General features: G+C 42.3%; 1 long non-coding RNA gene across 2 annotated transcripts; it reads right to left on the reverse strand.

The window, feature by feature from the left end:
• Positions 1-618: 618 nt before the first annotated feature.
• On the reverse strand, positions 619-16331 carry LOC147756625 (uncharacterized). 2 transcript variants are annotated; one of them, XR_015324458.1, is made up of 3 exons: positions 15433-16331; positions 10384-10534; positions 619-2657 (listed from the first exon to the last, which is right to left on the reverse strand). It is a non-coding gene; the product is annotated as an uncharacterized LOC147756625 (long non-coding RNA). The 2 variants fall into 2 exon arrangements; XR_015324457.1 differs by lacking the exon at positions 619-2657 and adding an exon at positions 4845-6927.
• Positions 16332-20087: the final 3756 nt, after the last annotated feature.

Below are 20087 nucleotides of genomic sequence, written 5' to 3' on the forward strand. Positions count from 1 at the left end.
GTAAGCATATCAAACGCTTGCTTTGCAAACCTCAGAATGTAGCAAACCTAGTTATAGACCTTAACTATTACCATTGTAAAACTATCCCTTTACCGACTAGAATATGATGAATTGTTCACGCCATTTGATGTTTTACTCGAAATGATTTTCATTCTCTCTATCCTTTCCGTATATATATATATATATATATATATATATATATATATATATATATATATTGATTATTTCGTAACGTCCATTTCCTATTCCGACCGTAATGGCCGCCCTGTCAAGGCTTCGATGTACCTACACATACCATACAAACGTGTTGAACACTTCGACGCATTGGACATAGGCAAACCCACTTTTTGACAAAGGATTTGTGACCTGCCAAGCCCAGCTGTAGCGAGAAGACTTCCTTTTTGTTCTGTTTTCTGCTCCGCGACGACCTCCATATTTCGTTACCTTGCCCGTAATCCCTCGTGTCTGGCAACAATACCGTCAGGGAATAACGATAGCTCAAGCGTACAACTGCTATTCGCTCAATGACTAAACAGAGATTTCCGTGAGGCTTCGTATCCTGACACGATCAACTGGCAATAATAAATTCGTGAATTTGATTTTTATGAGGGAGTTGAGACTGATCCGGGGAAAAGTTACCTATAATTTTCGCGTTTTTGGCAAGAATGACCATAGAATCAGGGTCATCCGCGCCTAGGGCGGTTCATATGCATTCGTCAACATGTACATTAGGAATTTTTACAAACAACACTCCGTGTTGTTTGTACAACACTGTGCGTAATACAATTCGACTGTGTAATATATGATGACAAACAATTTCTCTCAGTCTCATTTTTTCGTCGTTGTATTGCGACAATTCATAGGCCTGGTAGTAAACCTATTGAGACCTTCGTAAATAAACTAATTACAAGACAGCTTGAAACCATATATTGAAGTATTATTGAAACCGTAGGTAACACTGCACGCACATTGAATATGGACATATTCCACCTTAATGCGAACGATGTTTATTTGCTATTAATACCTACGCTTCCTTGGGCAATAATGGCAATCCCCGTAATTTTAGCTATCGACTTCGAGTCTAGGATATGACAGCTAGGGAAGTCGCGATCTTAGGTTAGGGATCAATTAGGCTTGGATCATGTGGGTCTTATTCGATCTATGTTCGAGTGATTGACTTTCTATTCAGCTCATTCTTATTGGACTACTATCGGCGACCTTTAGTATTGCAGCATTATAACTTTTATTGTGTTCTGCTTTCCTACAATAATCGCTGAATAGATGTCGTTCGGATAACCGGAAGTGGCCGCCGCGGTAAAGCTGGCAGCCACGTTCTTGTCTTCGGTTGCTTCTCTCGACCGATATCATGTGCCATCATACACAGGAGGTTCCTGCAGCTCCCTCGATGTCCTTCAACGGTATATGACATTGGGCCAGAACTCCGCAATCACTGGGCGGCGAACGAATCACAGACAATGGGTCTCATGAAAGTCCGTAGTAGTATAATATAAGCGTCATAGATATATTAAATAATATCCCGGATGGATCCTGCCAAATTGGTAGGTATATGCGCAGTCGACAAATGCACTTTATTGAAAAAAAAAAACAACAACAAATCTCTAATTGTTAGACTATTAATTTCTCAAGTAACTACTTAATACCTTCTTCTTTATATCTAATCTCGAATGTTTTAGAAAGATTTTTCTAAATTTTGACTTGACCATTTTTGATCGCCTTTACCTTATTCTTTTACTTGCTCTATCCTGCAACTAATTTCAGACGTAATTGAGCACTTCACGATAAATCACTTCGTTTAATGGAAGATCACTATTCTCTGAAAATAATTACCGACCTCGGCTTTAATGATAGCATTCGATCCAGCCAAGGCCGACAAAGTACTATGTCTTTCATTTCGTTTAGCATTATAAAATGCATCAGCCCATTAGTTGAAGTATGTCTAAGTTCCAAAAGGTTGATCACAATATACCCGTATAGCTTTAATAACACATGGACAAATCAAAAAGGGGTTAACTTCTAATATTCCCCACGCCGAACGTGTACAATAATTTGACAAAAAAAAAAAAAGTAGTAGCGAGAACGATTGTTATGTGCGTTCGGAATCTCACTGATAGCCAACTTATAGAAACTAGTAATGTAGTCGCAAATATTTACAAACCCTGCTACACAGGCTGTTTTTGATGTTTAAAGTGTGGGCAGAACCTCCCTACACATTAGAGAGGAGTTCTCTTTATAGATATCGTTCTATTGGCATCCACATCGTCACTGGAGGCCGTTTTTGTCTTCACAAACTAATGGCCTGTAGAAGACGTGACTCTGTCGAACCTTTGGTGCTCGGTCAATACCGGACAGATCTCGACGTATAATAATGTTGCTCGGTCTTGGGTGCCTTCTCAATAAACCCGGCTAACCCCCACGCTTAGCGCCCGAGGGATTCGGTTCAGTCGCCCGCTCAGCCATTTTTTAATCAGTCGATTTCGATGTTTCCGACTATCAAATCGATCCCCCATAGGCGCACAACATCCGCTTCCGCTACATCCGGTGTTATACGTAGCGGAATTGCGTCACCCGTTGATATTTGACGAAGAGCAGAAACATGCGGAGTTGTGAGGCGGGCGAAGACGGGACAGAGACGTGTTCTGGAAAGTGCCAAGGAGATGGAATATAGGTTATATATTTGGTTCGTGATTATTCATTTATGGAACCACAGCGAAATGCCAGTATGTTCAGAGCGTGGTCAACATAGTCAGAGATAGCTTCCGGATGAACGTACTGATAAATGGACTTCAATTGGTGGCCATCGCCGTATAAGACTAAATTTATAAACTTCGACCGAATGGCAAGCCAACATTGATCTCTAAAAGGCAACATCATCAACATTCGGCTATGTTCAAAGGGCGTGATTAACGTCCATATTGTACTCTTGGTGTGACTTATTGTATTCAACTTGGCCAAGGCTTGAACAAAGACGGTTGACCGGGAGACGTGGTTTTGTCGAACCCTGACATATCAATTAGTACCCGCCAAATTTCAGTATATAATAATGTTGATCGACCGCGGTTCAGAAAACGGCATTATGATGCTCTGAAGTTTTAACGAACAGCTCATACAGCTTCATACATCATTTGGTCGCCATATCTGTTTTCAATGTTTTTTGTGACCTATTAATTGCTTTTATACTTACGCTCTTTTGTCTTAGTTCAATTATCAACAACGCCTGCATCACATTGTATAATCCGTCAATAACCAATTTTGTACCCGTGTTCACTTCTAAAATGCCGATATGGGCAACGATCCACTTAATTTGCGCATTAACACAAAGCCGATTGAGTGTAGTCTATAACATTTTATTTTAAAACGAACTACCTTCTACGGTCGGCCTACCCCTTACCCTGATAGGTCCTTTAGGGACATGTCAAAATAGGAAGCTCAATAAAAGCGATGTAACTACGACGCTAGTTATAGCGCTCTTATTGAACCTCTTACCCTGACATGTCCTTTAAGAACCTGTCAAAGTAGAAGGCTCACTAAGAGCGACATAACTACGATGGTACTTATATCTAATGGTAGCAAAAGCTTACGCCAGATACAACGAGTCCGTTTCACTTATTCTCGGTCGTTTTTGCCCCACAACGATAAGATACGTTCCTGGCTCGTCCCAGAAAAGTTCCTCAGGTTGAGCTCTTTTTCATACATTGGAAGAGTTGCGATGTACAAAAGAAAAACAAATAGGCGACATCGAGCCGCAGAAGTGCAGGATCCATTATCATGCGCTTGTTCCGTCTCGTCACTTACCATCTTGTTCGACATCGATGGAGTCTTTCGGACACATTTTTGACTGCTTCTAGATGTGTTCCGCTGTTTCCAATAGCGGTTACTGCAGGATCACTGCTTGTCTCAGCCCTGATCAAACTTTCACAAAAGGACAATGATCATTCCATCCGTTGACGGCTTTGTCCGTCTATTATAATGCTTTCGAGACTATACCGGCATGTTTAAAGCAGGTCCTGTGTTTATTTCATTGTGGTATGGAATCGAGTTCGTGAACCTCTAAATTAACTGGAGGCTATCAGTAACCGTTGATTAATCGCTGCGGGCATATACTCGCAGACGACTGAAAGAGCTATATTATGTTTGAAGTTAAAAAATGAAATTGATGTAGAACTTCAACTACGTTTCTCTAAGCGACCATCTGGACGTTAACAGAGTCAGCTTAGGTTACTAATGGCGTATGAATATGGTGCCCCTCACATGAAGTGTAGTTATAATAACATTACTATAGGGCAGATATGATACGATATCGTAATATCGATTCGCTTCAGAGTCAATAAAAACCTAAAATTGTTTTATAATTAGTCAAATTTATGACTAAATTGTCATTGCTTAGCTCATTGCTTTTATTTTCGGTAAGGTTAAACGCAGAAATTGTTTGATGTTAAAAGGTCCCTGAAGAGGGTACACGCCATAAACGACATTAGCCCTAAGCACACACTCCAGTTATGGTCGACAAATACCTACCTACTGCAAAGATAGTTTGCGGAAATTATCCAAGAGGCCTGCCCTTGAGTATGCATTGAGTGTACCTCCGATAAAAAACTTGGCGCTAAAACTTAAAGGTAACATGAGGTACTTAGCCGTCCCGCCCCCAAAAATTTCGAATTTTTCGGTTTACATAGTTTTTCCCTGCACGCACAAGATGTGTGCAGCTGGAGCTAAGTTGACAATGCTGTGCCTTACTTTACTTAATTTGAGGCATAATAAACTTAAATATAAACTGAGTGATTACAAAGAAAACCGTAAATGTACGAATTGTTTTTCGACTTATACCTTTTCTTTATTTGAGTGGTCCGCTTCCCCCTTATAGCTTAAACAAGTCCTGCACAGTAATACATTGCTTTTATCTTTGACCTTGTGAGGCGTCCATGGAATCAAGCTTGCTTCTTCTATAAATATTCTGGGCATCGATTAATCATCGACTGTCAGCAACTTTATATTCAGCATATTTTCCTTTGTTCTTCTACGAACTTACGTAGCTATTAGAGCCGTTCATGTGTTCTAGATAAGCCACCGTTTATCTATGGGCATCAGTTATAATATAAGTGGTGGTGACTCAGGCAGTTAAAAGACGCTACCTAGCAGTCATCAAGACACTTGTGCAAGGCCGCCAGCGCGGATGTGTGCACAGAATGCATGTTGAAAAAGCACGACAATGTTATATGCATATAATGGACGTATGTACACCATTTTTAAGCTAATAAATGATATTTATATACGCATTTAATAATATGACATTTTCCACTGGCGAAGATTCAAAGGAAACGTTATCTCATTAGATTTTTTTCAACTTCTGGGCGTTTGTTTGATGTTTGATGATAGTCCCATGACTAGCACTCGTCAATAGTTGTGTGGAACAGAGGGGTCCTTACATGACCCTGCTACAGAAAGCTGTAGGGCATAACTTTAAGGGATCCAATGGGCACTCATCATTACTTTCTAATGTAGACAATAGTACTTATCTAATGACGTCGCTTTGCCGGTGATTTCTACGACTATCTCTATTTTTGTTCCGTATAGATCAACTGGAAGCACTACTACAATATGTCACAGAGAGCCAGGGGTTATGAAACACCCAAGTTGAACGTTTTTGAGGGCCATACAAAAAAATTTTAGTAGAGATCAACAATACGCTTTGTCTTTCGATGGATCTCTGTCGTTTTATCGGAGCACCGATGTAATGCCATGTTCCGCTATTACGTTGTCTACGTTCAGCTTGTTCCGGCCGGTCACGCACGAGCTGTGAGCTCAGTGACACCGTAAAAATGTGGGAGAAAAGCAGACATAGAAAGAGACAGCTGCCGAGCGTCACAGAAAAAAAAAAGAAATATATATATACATACACACATATGGCAGTAGAAAAACTTCACTCATTTCGAATCTGAGGAGGTCGTATTACTTTCTCTCTTTATCTCTGTCTCTCTTGTGTTTTTCTTCCCTCTCCAGCGTGTATTTCCCTGGGGGCCTCGACTCAACCCGATGGTGAATATCGAATCGACGACAACAATGAGGCAAAACGGTACCATTAGAAAAGAGCCCAATTTGCTTCCGCTCTTCCTTAGAATGACCCTTCCTCTCTCAACTCCCCATTTCTCTTTGCCTCGATTTTCCTCTTCCTGTGCCTTTGCGTATCTCACGCCGCTCGTCTTCCTTTCGTGTCATCCCGCTTCCTTTCACGTACTTGCGCTGTCTTTCCAAGCTCTATACACGATTCACTAGAAGGATCCAGCAGGACACCGTACGCCCTTCTGTAACTTCTTTCCAAGACCCCCGGGCCTGGGCGCGTTTCATGGTAATCCTTATCGTTCACTGCCTTTTATTTCTCTTTACTTCTTCATCGTTCGTTTTGGCGTATTTTGCTTTTTTCTTCTCTTCCTTGTTCTCCCAGCTTCTTTCGTTGCGGCATTTCGTTCCCGCGTTTTCGCTCGCAGTTTGCACACTACCCTGGGCGGTCGCACGTCCTAAGGCAACAGACGAACCCGAGTTAGTTGCGCGGGTAGGAGAACCGCGGTCTCCACAATGACTCAACCGACCATCTAAGACTTGAGACCCATCTTTACGACCTTTCTGATCTCTGACCGTTGCCTTTGCTATTACTGATTTTGCCGGTAGCAGTAGCAGAAGCGGCAGCAACGACACCGCTGGTTCCCTTTCACATGTAGTTGTTGCCTTCTAAAGGCCGTGGGCAATCTTCCGCCAAAGCACGATACAATTGAGGCGCGTCATGAAGCTGCACGAAACGTGCGCGTCCACTCCGCTTAAAGATTGTGGCCCTGTATCGATGTGGGTGACTGACGGCTAGACATTTGGAAGGAGAAGGCGGGAGAGTTGGCTTTTACCCCGAGAAGAGGAATACTGTTAGTAAAGAAAAAAAAAGCAAATAAAGTAGTTATAGAGCAACAGATCGTGTGATAGTTCTGTACTCTGTTGAAACGGTGCATTAACGGAAATTAGAAGCGAACCATTTTAGTAAATAACATATTTCAATTGTACCAAAAAGGACTCAATTACAACTTGCTATATCAGCCATCCGTAAATGACGACTCTAATTCAAGATTGTAGTCACAGTCTACTTACTTAGATCCACCGACTATCAGAGATCTAAGAAAACGGATGACTGTTCTAGCAGTGCAATTAATTATGCACGAATTTCTACGTAACCTGCTTGCCTAGGGATTACGAGTAACGTCTACCGTCAGTGCACGGTAACATTAAATACCCGCGGTTAGCTACGAGATACTAATGTTGGCCTGTTCCCCTTGAGTAAATTTGGTGTCCAATCAACGAAGCCAACGTAAGGCAAGTGTACGATTCTTCTGTATTTGGTCACGGAATGTCTTGCACATGATTCCAGTTGGTTTTTAATCGAATTATATGTGTATATATACTCGCTTACGAACCAATAAGTGGATGTACTAATGTTTTCTTACAAAGATGTGTCCCCTTTCACAGAGGGCCAATCTACAATACAAAGCTGTATTCAATGCAAATGAAAAAAGTTGTTCTACGAATCTGATGGTCCAGTATAGTGATCTTGATGCAACTGTCCCATTGAGAGCACTTCGTTCGGTTAGCTGTTAGAATTGTAAAATGGGAAGCTTGCAACGAGTTTTTTTCGTTCTGGCAGCAGCTTCCGCGGCCGCTTCCTCTATGGAAGAAAAAAACACCGAACTGGTCCGTGGTGGCGAGACGGCGGCTTTGAGTTAAGCGAACCGTTGGCCCAGTGGCAGGAAGGCGAACAGCGACAGACTGGGCAACGGGACCGAATTCTCGTGAGTTAATAAAGACGAAATTAATAATAAATCATTTGCATAGTTGGCAGCTGCAGTAGCTTTGCACCGACAATAACAGCTACGACGACGGTGAAACCGTGGCAGCCAGTCAACAGCCGAATGGGCCCCTCGGGATGCTACGGTTGCCGGTGGGCAGCGACTAATTAAGTTAATCATCCTCATCGGTGTCATTTGGCATTCACCATTTACCCATTCAGACCTTAATATGCACCCCGATCCCACGAATCGCTCCTTAGCGTTGCCAATTGGCCTCGCGTCCCCTAACTCACGAAGACGCACGTCCGATCCCAACAGTTCGCGTATACGGCGACGTTCACTAGTAGCGAAGGCTCAACGGCAACGAAACCGATGACTTCTTAGGGGGCAGCACTACATGTCAGAGTGAGTTCTGTTGAAGTCGTATATTGTAACAGTAGTTGTGGTAGCAGCAACGTGCAGTGGCATACTATTGCCCCAGCTCGGACCAGTGAGTTGTCTCGGTCAATGGGTACTGGCTTATTCTTCTCGTTCACGTGCACTAACATTGGAGATGGCATGGGGTGGGCATGACGTGCAGCACGTCGACCCTTTCTAATGCTATTTCGTTAGCTCATAGAAGAAAATGCAGACGGTAAACGATCAAGAAGTGCACCCGTCGCTGGGAATTTGAAGCTAGCGTCGCTACACGCGCTAACTTAGTACAACTTAGCTACGTTGGACCTGTCGCACGATGTGAGCACTAATCTTCCCTTTTTGTTGCTACCATCATTGTACAAGGTTAGATAATATAGATAAAACTGTTTTGACCGAACTGTGTGGTAGAACCTTCGAATACATTCGAATATGGTCCACTAATACATATATACTAGGGAAGTTGTTGTGGCAATAAAATTGTATCAAAATAATATGCTCCATACTGAGAAATAGCTGCTACATAAACTATTGAGTTTTCCAAATGCCACTTATCTGATGCCATTTAAAGGCCCACAAGAGGCAGATGTTGCGTGCATTTTTACCATCGCTCAATTAAATGCATTTATAAAGCGTAAGTGCCGCGCAACTACGTTAAACCTCCTTTATCTCGGTGTGTACATACATCTAGATTTAGATGTCTTAAGAAGGTAATTGGTGTTTTGACAATTAAAAAGTAAGTCATGGTCTAGCTAGGCGACTGGTACATACAGAACATTGTCCATATGACTTTTTCTTTAATCGATTCGTCCATGAAAATTGTTGTAGCCACCGCTGACCGCACCCCCCCCCCGCCCGTGCCACAACCAGCGAGCAAACTACCGACAAATTTAATAAAAAATAGTTATAGTGCCTTAGACTTGCCGATGTAAAAGCCGCGTAATCATTATTTACTAACGTGTATCAGCATAAAACATACTTTCTTTTGTCGTGGCTCTGTACTAGCTTTGGCAAAGAAAGCTGCTTTCAGCTTTACGTTACGCTTTATGGGATGACGACGCATTTTAACACGATATAGTCTATGTCCTTTTTTTTTTTCATAATAGATACATGATCTCAGCGGCATCTACACAGGCGCTTGAAAACCTGCTTTGATTTATTTATCTAAACGCCTTAGCTTGTTTTATCTTTAGTAAAATATTTTTTTAAGTTCTTCCTTGATTGGTAATAGCGTGTTCGAGTGAAACTGAATTTAAATTGACTGAAAAGTAGTTCGGCCATGAACACGTATTGCATGGCTTCTTTTCTTCGGCTTCCTTAATAGGAACAAACCATTGTTTAATTTGGCGCTAAAATAGGACGCCTTTTCTATTAAAAGCCTAATTAACTACAGCAAGTTGTCGGTTACCATTTGACAAGTTTGCCTTAGATCTTTGTCAAGCTCTGTCAGATTTCGAATAATGTCGTCGTGCGAGCATTTATTTTCTTTTCTACGTGAGCGCCCGATCACTTCAGTGGACCAGTTTCTATGGTGGAAGTAGTTTTCCCCTGCTGACGCTGTAGTTATCAAACAGCCAACGTCTGAGTCAGCGCTCACTGCACTCGCACTTCTGCTATACAGTAATATTCGCTAACGGGTGTGAGGTCTAGAGGCCTTGTCTGGCTGCGGTATACACATGTGCTAGGTTTGAGCGATACTTTTCTTTGCTCTCCCGTTGCCGTTGACCAAGTTAAGAAGCTACTTCGATCACCGTCTCACCACACATAACATGCGCCGTACATAAATCAACACATTTCCAATATCGATAGCGCTGACTCAATGTCTAATCGGATGCACCGCATCGCATAGCCTGAACGTACGGCACGGGCGAGCGGTCTAGCCGACATTCTATGTTTGTGGTGCCTTGGCTTTTTCTCTCGGCAGTATACCCAATGCCACATGGCTAGCCAAACTAAATACCTTGTTGCTGCAAGACGAGGCGGGAGATCGGGCAAAGGCGATCCATAAATTCATTGGTCCATATAAGCCGAGTATCCTATAAAGGTAGCATATGCATTAAATAGAAAAATTAAGTCTTCTTTACGTGTGTTACTATACGTGGCGACTATTCGTGTATTTGATATTTACCAATTCGCACACAAATGCACATGAGTTGACGACGTGTGTAAGCCACATATGTATGCGTGTGAAGTCCTGCCGGTCGCGCATGACCTTACAGCGGCCTTGAAGATGCCCTCACCTCCTACTGGTCGCGCAAATTTAAGAGACCACGCCGCCTCTGAAGAAATAACATGCATCGACACTTATTCGTTAATAAGTTAATAATTAGTTAATAAGAGATAAGGTACAAAAATTTGCCAACTGACAATATGGATAAGTGCATGCTCGCGCCGACTGAGCGAACAAACAGATGGGTGTCGCTAAGTTTCATTTCGTCTTGTCCTTCGTTCTCTTTAAACACAATCGCATCTTGCGTGAAACAAATATTTCTCTCAATCCCCGTGGACACGGCTATAACATCAGTGGCACTTTAGCTCACTCTAAAATTTTCCGTCTCTCGTCTGGACCCTGGTACAGAAAGATTTGCCCAATGAGAAGGCGGTGACTAGCGTAGTTGCAGCCGCCACCTGTTCGAGACAGCCGTCCGTCGGTTCATGGCATCTCGTGTCGATCGAGAGTGTGCGACCTTGAAATACAATAAGTATACTTTCACTTGCATACGTCATCATTCGCCTGATGACACACCCATCTTTCCTCCGCCCACCGGTCGACCGACCGGCTTCGCCCCAGTCTGCTCGTTCAGGCCAAATCATGTAGACGTTCCCGATTCTTGGCCCATCGTTATTGTTGTTACCGCTTAGTGGTCGTTGTCGGTTTAATCCTTGAACATATGGAGCGAATGGCCGAACAAGGAAAAGGCATTCAGCCTGGCGGCAGCTAGCAATGACTGAGTGTGATGTTGATATAGCCAGTATGTCTTTTATCCGTGTTCAGCGGCTCCTGCCCCTCCTTCACCATGAGCTGGGTAGGCGCAGCCTGAGTCACTTCGCAGAAGCAGCTCTCGTGGATCATAGTGGCGAAATCACACCAACCAGCAGCGCAAACGCGATGCTGGCAGATACGTGTAGCCTCACGCCATGTCGCAGACGCAAAGGGGCGACGTTCTGCGTTGGCCTTCATGTTCGTCCGCTCAACAAAATAGATCTCGCTGTTAATTGCCATAGGCAAAGCATCCTTCGTTGCATTCTACGTATTACCACATCGCACTACCACACGCACCAACACCGGCAAGCACTTAGGCTTAGGCATTTGGATCAGCAGCTTGTAAGAGGCAAAACACGAAGGCATGCATATCGGCCTGCTTGCTCAGTTCGAATTTGGATTGGCATCACCGGCTGGAGATTTTGCACCGCATGAAATGCGGGGATCGTACATTGGCTTGTCCGAATTAAGAGGCCGAATTTGATATTCGTTTAATTCCATTGCGAATTTCATCATATTTAATACAAAGACACGCACGCAGCACAGGCGACTCACTGAAACACGGGCCACTCGTGCTGAGTCTATGCAGATATATTGTCGTGTGGTTGATGGGTGTAGGAAAGGAGCAGAGCTGGCGTTTTGATGGCATGGACGCTGAAACACAAACGAGCAAATCACTAAAGCGCCATGTGGCAAGAATTGTTAGTTGTATATTGAGGTACTTTGTTTGCTAGGCTAGAAAAATTGGCTGGAATTGTTTTCGTTGTCGATCTCGGACTGTCATCGCGGAAAACCACCAACGCCACCGAGGTGCTATTCCACAAAGAAGTAAGCGAACGCTTTAACTCTACTCTAGTCGGACGATACGCACGATTTCAGGCCGGCGTGAGGCAGCTGTGAACTGTCGTGATCGGAGCTCGCACCCGGACGCCTATGCTTTCCGCTGTCGTAGCTTGAAATTGACAAATTTCCATGCAAATTGCACATAACAGATCGCAAGGGTACGCTCTCGGTTCGTGTTCATACAGTTCGAAGCGCAAGCTAGCCTATCCTTAATTCTGCTTCGACCCGAACGGTGATGGCCTTTGCGGGAGCGGTGATGGAGGACGTAGCGATGTCAGCTGGCGAAAAGGGGGTCACAGATTCAGATGTCGCTCATTCGATATATGTATTAGCCATACTGTACTCAATAGGCTGAAGTTAGGTAAACTGGTTGAGCAATATTAGACATGAAGATTGATACTACGATGTAGTACCGTGGTTACCTATTTCTCGTTATATGATATGTCTCTCTTGATTGCTATGAGGCAATAGGTGAAAAGTGTCGACCCGTATCTTGCTTATCACATATAGCTACATTCGGATCCAATAGTCACCAGGTGGAACTTGTAGTGACTGAGGTAACTCAAGCGCTAACCTATATTCACACTAGCTTCTCAGTAAAGAAGTAATTACTTGAGCACCTGAGTGTTTATATGTTGCCCTTAATTCAATCGATGGGCCTAGAATAGTTTAAATCATAGACAAAGAAATACTTGTAGAAGGCGTCAATATATGCCTACGTAAGCTTGACGCTTAGCCCAATTTTAGCACGATGATTAGCACCAATTTTAGATGCACGACTTCGGTTCTAGAAAACCGGATTACAACCGGAATACAAACGGAAAACGATCATATTCTGGCAAAAATCGTTTGTTACAAACAGCGCACACGAATTTCAAAGGACTTTCAGTTTTAAAGGACTGTTCCAAGGAAACTCTGTTTATAGTTAACAACGTTATGTGGTATAATGTTACGCGTAATTCCTCATCGCTAGGCAATCAATGAACAATGTTAACGCTACTAAAACATTATGGAAATACTCCTCATAGGTCGGCGAAGCATCTATATTGTGTAGATCAATGGATAATTTATTTGAAAAAATCATTCCATCAAAATATGGTATTGATAATATTCCTGATAGAACTCCGAGTGATACGTGCATGACGGGAACGTTCGAATAAACGCGGACGAACGTCACCGTCGGAGTTAACGCCGCAGGTATGGTGAGGCGTTGACGAGCAGCAATTTTAGTTGTCTGACTTATCGAAACGAATATATCCTATGATTATATATTCTGTATTCAGAATAAGTATAGGATATAGGAAATAAATCCTACATTTCTCTACCAGTACGATGACACTAGTTCTCCGATAAGCAAGTCTTACTGTTGTCAGTAAATGTTTTGCCGATTTCGGCCGTTTTCATTGTGGAAATCGACAAAAAATTATGGCCTTTATAATCAGATTTACTGTTGTTAAATTACACTGGGTCCGCTCGTGGTAGCATAGAGGTAATGACACCAAGGCAGACAGTTGCCAAATAGATCAAATAAATGATCCGCTAATTATTTGATGGCGATGACAGATATCTCACGGCTGGCTCCAGTATCGAGTGGAGCTAATTGCTGATAATGGCATATACTGCGCGTGTGTACCGTTTAATCGAGCCGTAGGGTATAAAGGGACCTTTCTGAGATTTCTCTTGACGTGCCGACAGCAACTTTGAAGAATCAGCAAATCTATAATAAAATAAAAAACGAAATTTTACTAGGCTAAATATCTTTTAATGCCGATATATATGATATTAACAGACATGTGTAAAATTCAAAACAGAGGTGCTGAAGTACATTTCGCCTGTGCACGCGTAACTGCTAAATTCAGGATGTTTATTACTAGCAGTGTCCAAAAGGCAAATACCGAAACGTGCAAGCATAACATCGCTTCGAACCAATCTCGTCTCGACAGTTCATAAATAAAACGACGCTACCTATTTTCGAAAATATCGAAGTAGTCCTTACACAGCTTGCGGTCTGAACAAAAGGCTAACAACAACTTGTGCCTTAGGTGTTCACGCGCACAGCACAAATGGGAGCGAAGCGAGAAGTAGCTATCAAGGGCTTTAGACACCTTTTCAAACCTATTTCCAGAACTTTCGAGCTTACTTTAACGGGAAATACGGACAGTAATGTTAATCAGTAATCGACTATTAATGATGATTATGATTTGATATAACATGCCAATAATTGTGGGTGTAATAGTGTCGTTCGATTTTTAGATGGGTTATCACAATCGGCTTATATATATATATATATGTGTGTAATTTTCTGTAGTAATTTCATTAATTTCATGCAGCTTCAGACACGAGTCGTTCTAATGACATTTAAATGGCTCTGCAACAGTCTACAATACTAGCCTTGCATGATTGGCAATGACCTTTTGTGATTGGTATTTCCAATAGCTGTTACATTGCAAGTTAGTATCTAAACGTTGCTTAACGATACTGATCGCAGTTGAGATATGACAAATCACTTTCAAGGTACATGATGGTATCGATATATTCGGTACGTCTATGTATATCCTTCTCTAGACTTCACCTATGAAATTTACGGCTCATTGGCTGGACGGTCTCATCACAAGATTTCTAAAATTACTATATAGACTGTGTGATTGAACCACTAATTCCGTGGACCCAGCACATAGCGCTATGTTCTCCGTCGCTTCTTTTTATAGAACAGTCGCGGCACCCGGACCCATTATCTAAAAGTGGGCAACTAGAATGAGAACGAAGACGCGTCGATCCTGCCCCAACAGAAATGGCTGCAGCAATGCACAGCGTTCTCGCACGCTGACACGACTTGTTTGTCTAAGTAATATAGTTTCATTCATTCTTGCGACATTTTGCTGTTAAGTTCAATGAGCCTTTCAAACACACGTTTGGGTGCCATAGCGGAAAGCCAGTCAATGTGCCATGTTCTACAACACGAGCCATGTAGTATACACTCCTATATTTTTTTATAAGCTATAGTTTTTCGTGAGCCAATACCGCTTCTTCAAGTGCATCCTCTAGACTTATACTTGCATACGTTTGCTGACGGAGATATCGGTCTATTGCCCAACTAAAAATGATAGGAACTTACATTTTCTCCATTATTATCTACTTGCCCAGCTCCATTATCTAATGCTCTGCGATCTACGAAAGGGCGTACGAATATTGGACCTGAAACTCGATAACGATATCTTGCCTTTAAGTACACACAATGATTTTAAGCGTAGTTAGTGTGGTTGAGGATTAGTCAATGGGGAATGACCTGACAGCAAGCAATGTAAAATTAGCCTAGATAGCTAAAAAAGAGTAAGGTAATTGTTTACTTACCCGTTCGAACCTAGGCGTAAACACAGTTTATTTCGTGCTGGCAGCCGGCGATCTGAAATACCACTTAAGTACAGTTTAAGTAAAAACACAAAAAACATACATACAATCCGTTCCAAGGTTTACGCTTGCAAGGCCAAAACACAATATGCACTTCAGAATCAATTCGACGAAACAATTTCAAATATATCTTCATTTGTGTCCAGAAAAATACAGCTGTATCGTATAAACTAAAAAATTCTCAAGAAAAGAGCACAGCGGTGATATTGTAGCGCATAACAACTGCATGGTTCTTAAAGCACATACATGAAGTATGTTGCACCACATTACGGGTAGATACGATATGAAAGAAGCAACTATATAATATTAAATAAGAAAAAATGAGCTGAAAAGTCAAATGGGGACATTTCATGCGTAATTCATTGTGCAACACAAGAATTTGAGCATCTGATTAGTTTTAATAGGACGAAATACAAAAAAAACATCTATGGGATGGGACGAAATGCTTTTCAAACGGAATAGAAAATAAGTTTTTTTTTATTTTGTGACACAAACATAACTAGCTTCCAGCTGACGTTTCCACACTCGGTAGAGCTGAGGGTAGGCCACAAGCACTGGACGTTAAATCCATTGTCCTTTCAGACAAATGTCTGTAACCTGCACAGATGCTCATGTATGCAGGCAAAGCCGTCACATCCTTCAAAGGAATATGACCTAAAACATTTGTTCTGAGCTCAACATTTTGGGAATGTTACATACGAACGGGATAGAAAAATTCTACCCATGAAAAGCTTCCTGGATACAGTCCAATTGTCTGAATGACATTCCTAAGATTCGCTTGCTTCCTTTCAACAAAAGGCAGGAACAGGATGAGCCGTAGCAAGACATTGCGCATCGGTTTCGAAAAAAAGACCATCCCTGGCAACATAGAGTTCTATACAGCGGTGGTACAAAACAAAGACTGCCAAGGGTGCTTACCTAAGCGGTATGTTAGAATAGAAGAAAAGCGAGCGGAGGAGCATGGCATCTACCGACGCTGCCTGCCTTAACATGCTTTTCGAAAAGTCCAGCTTCTCCGTAAACGCTACTGTCCTTCGGGATTGCCGCCAAACCGTAGATGTGAAAGACGATCGAGCGATCTGCGGTTCTGCTAGTACAGCTACTGGATGTCCAGGAGACCAGCGGTTTTTCCGAGCCTCACCGTGTTATCGTTAGAACTTTCGGCCAACTCAGCTAAGCTCTTTGTATTTTCACAACGAAGTAAGCCCCCAATGGGAATTCCTATATCTGTTTCAGGAAGTCAACAAGCGTTAGAGGGTAAAATTCTAGTAGATGCAGCTGAAATCAGCAATCCTGAACGAATATATAACCCGATGCGGACACAGTGATTCGACGGACATACGAAGAAACAGTAAAAAAAGGTCTTTATCGAGGCTGAGCTTTCACAATACGAGAATGTCTTTTGAAAATGCCTAGAAAAAAAGGTCATCGATGGTCGAGACCATAAGTCACACGTAAACTGAAAGCTATATGCTGGTCGTTTAGTCCGAATAAACGGCCACCAACTCGCCTAATCAATACTTTCAATTAAATTCAATTCAAATAGAATAGGAATTTTATCAAGATTTTATATTAAAGGCTACCGCCCCGCCCCTCCCTGCGGTGTCTCCCAGTGCTGTCACTTTGACATCTCGGACACTCCTTAATCCGCACATATATTAACTCAAATAAGTTCCTAGCAAGGCGTCATACAAAAGCGACACCTGTCTGTTAAACTAGAATTAATTCCTCTTAAAAAATGAACCCGATCATCATTTACAAAATCAACATTCGTTCTGAAAACAAAGTAGGGCTTAGTCAATATGGGACGCCTACAAGTCTTCGAAAAATTCGGTACAGATCAAGTATACACCGTTCAGTTGTAGATGACTATCCAACTCGAATCGGTCCAATGTACAATTCGTTTCTAAACGATTCGTACACCATGGTCTGGCCTATATTTTTTATGCATTCAAAAAGTATCTAACTTATCTTGAATCTTGAAACGTCATTAGCGTTGCGGCCTATTCAAAGTGCGTTGTCTACATCTGGAAAGCATAACCGCCTTTCTTATTTATTTTCTAATCCTAATACATCGAATACTGTGCTGGTCGGGCGGCCTACGCTTTTAGCCAGTTATAGTTTCGAACAATAAATGACACCTGGTCGAATGAGCGCGCTACGACCTGCAGTCTATCCGTATTCATCAGTGCCGATAGCTGCGTGGAGCAGAGTTCTAAGAATGGCGATATAACCTAGGCCGCTCAACCTCGCTGCCTACCGTTGACTTATGAACAAGCACTGAAAGAACAATAGAGATGGCGAAGCAGAATCGGATTCTCCTTTCAGTTAGTTCATTCGCTGATCGGAGCCTTCGACGACGGGTAAAACCACTGTTACAGCGCATGTTTTCCTTTGTTAATAACAACACGTCGCTGACAGGAAACATTGATGGGTACACGCCAAATCTGTACAGGCGTCACTTTTATGATGATATTTTAGGTACTTGCCGAATATAGAGCTCGGTTCAATATTTATTCTATATACGACCATTTAGAACGGTAATACGACCATTGGGACGGCCAATTAGTGCCGAGAGAACTAGAGCATGTAGCAATACATGTTCTCGTTGCTGTCCAACATTTGTTACTCGAATTGATGCATAAAGTTTACTAGTAGGAAAAAAGTGCGTTGTAGGTTACCTGTAAAGTTCGATTATGATGAGAGCAGACCCGCTAATGCCGTAGCCTATACGCACTACGAGCTCTCTGCTTGTGCGTACACTATAACCTAATCGGCGTTTATCTAATTGGAAGAGATCGAGTCGTTTTTTAGCAAGATACTTCTTATTTGACCTAGTTTGCTTATCTCAGAGGCATCACAGTGTTATGCACTAGAGACGACCGAACAAACGCGTCTGTTGCTTTGTAAGGTCAGACTGGCCACAAAAAAATGAAAATGCTTAAACGAGTACGGTAAATAGTTCAAGTTTTACGTCCTATACAGCCATTAACTGTTCCACGGCATCTACGTGACGAAAATAATGCACGATACGTTCCTGCTTATTAGAGGTAAGTCCGTAGTAGCGCTACATCAACAGGTAGAGTATGATAATCAGCGCGTAACCACCAAAACATTAACTACAAACTGCCCGGCGAACAAAGCTCATAGCGGAGGTCAATAGTATTTCTTGTCGCTCATTTTATTGTCCTTTTAAAAAACATCTTTATATATGCTACATTTTTTTAACAATAACCGTTATTATTTTTACTGCTTAACTTCTTTTTATTAGAAGACAACGTCAATTCTTACACAATGTACTTCTGATCGATACAGATGTTTTCTCCTATGATAGTGTAGCAATTACCTTAAGTTGTTAAACTTTGCCTTATATGCGCTTTATCATCATAACCCTTTCTACATTAATTGCCTTGACTTGTTTCGCCCTCGTGTAAGCCAGAGCTTCATTTGCCCCTTTCATTTGTTAATACAAGTTTGCCAAAAGTGGATAGTTAGATGTAAAAGTGATTGCTAAGATAGGAAAGAAATGCTTGCAATAAAATTGATACATTTTAGAGAAAAGTAAGAGGTAACCAATGCTTTCATTGTATACGATATTTTCCCACCCTTTTTACTGAAGTGGATGAAATCCCGACAACGATGTTGTGCTTACATCCGGTGATTGGTCTAGATGGTAGCTCGTTCGCCTTGATGATTTATCTATTCCATCGCTTCTCAGATACCGACGCTAGCTCCTCATCAACACTTTTCATCTACCGATATTCTGCACTGGTCTTCAGTCCTGGTTTTATGCGAGCTCTCTCATTCTTTTCATTATATCTCTCTGTTTCGTAGATGAATGACGCGGCGACGTGGAGAAATGGTGGGTATTTCAACGCTGGCCGAAATTCAAGGGGTTCAGGCTCGTATGGGTTGCACTGAAGGCCTTCCGCCTCGCGACGTAGTCATTTTGATTTGACGGCACATAAATAACATCGCCGACGCTCACGGCCGCAACAACAACATCAGTAGCAATAATAGCGACAGCCGTATAAACGTATTTCTTCGCAGCAGAAGCACATTGCGATGGCGGGGTTTCGGATCTGTGGATCTATTTTGTCTGTGCCTGTTTGAAAGCAAGCTGCGCACTACATTTAGATGCTGTGGATTGAGTCGGAAAGTTGTTTTGTTGTTATTATTGCTACTGTCGCTGGCGCTGTTGTTGCCGTTCTGCGTTGTGCGTAAGGGCCGTCAAAAAAGAGGGCCGCAGTCGGTAGATATCTCTCTCGCTGGCTATATCTCTCCTTGGCGAAAGGTATCAGACGAACAAAAGAATTGGCTAAGTGACTGGCTGTCACCGTAAAGGATTGAAGCGCTGTGACTCGAAAAAATACTGCTCGCCGGCTTGACGTCGAATATGGGTAGATGTGTATGTGTTTTTCGTCCGTTTAACATCAACGAATTGACGCGACATACGAAACGATGGTCGCTCATGGCCTGACGACAGACCACGTTGTCTTAGTTGTTGGGGCAGCTGATAAAATTCGCGTAAATCACGAAGGGAGTTGTCCAAGTCAGACCGAATAGTTTCTTTCGTCTCCGTCCTTGTTTGCTTTCCA

Source organism: Varroa destructor, unplaced genomic scaffold (genome assembly GCF_002443255.2).
Source record: "Varroa destructor unplaced genomic scaffold, Vdes_3.0 BEIS01000003.1, whole genome shotgun sequence".
NCBI classification, from domain to species: domain Eukaryota; kingdom Metazoa; phylum Arthropoda; class Arachnida; order Mesostigmata; family Varroidae; genus Varroa; species Varroa destructor.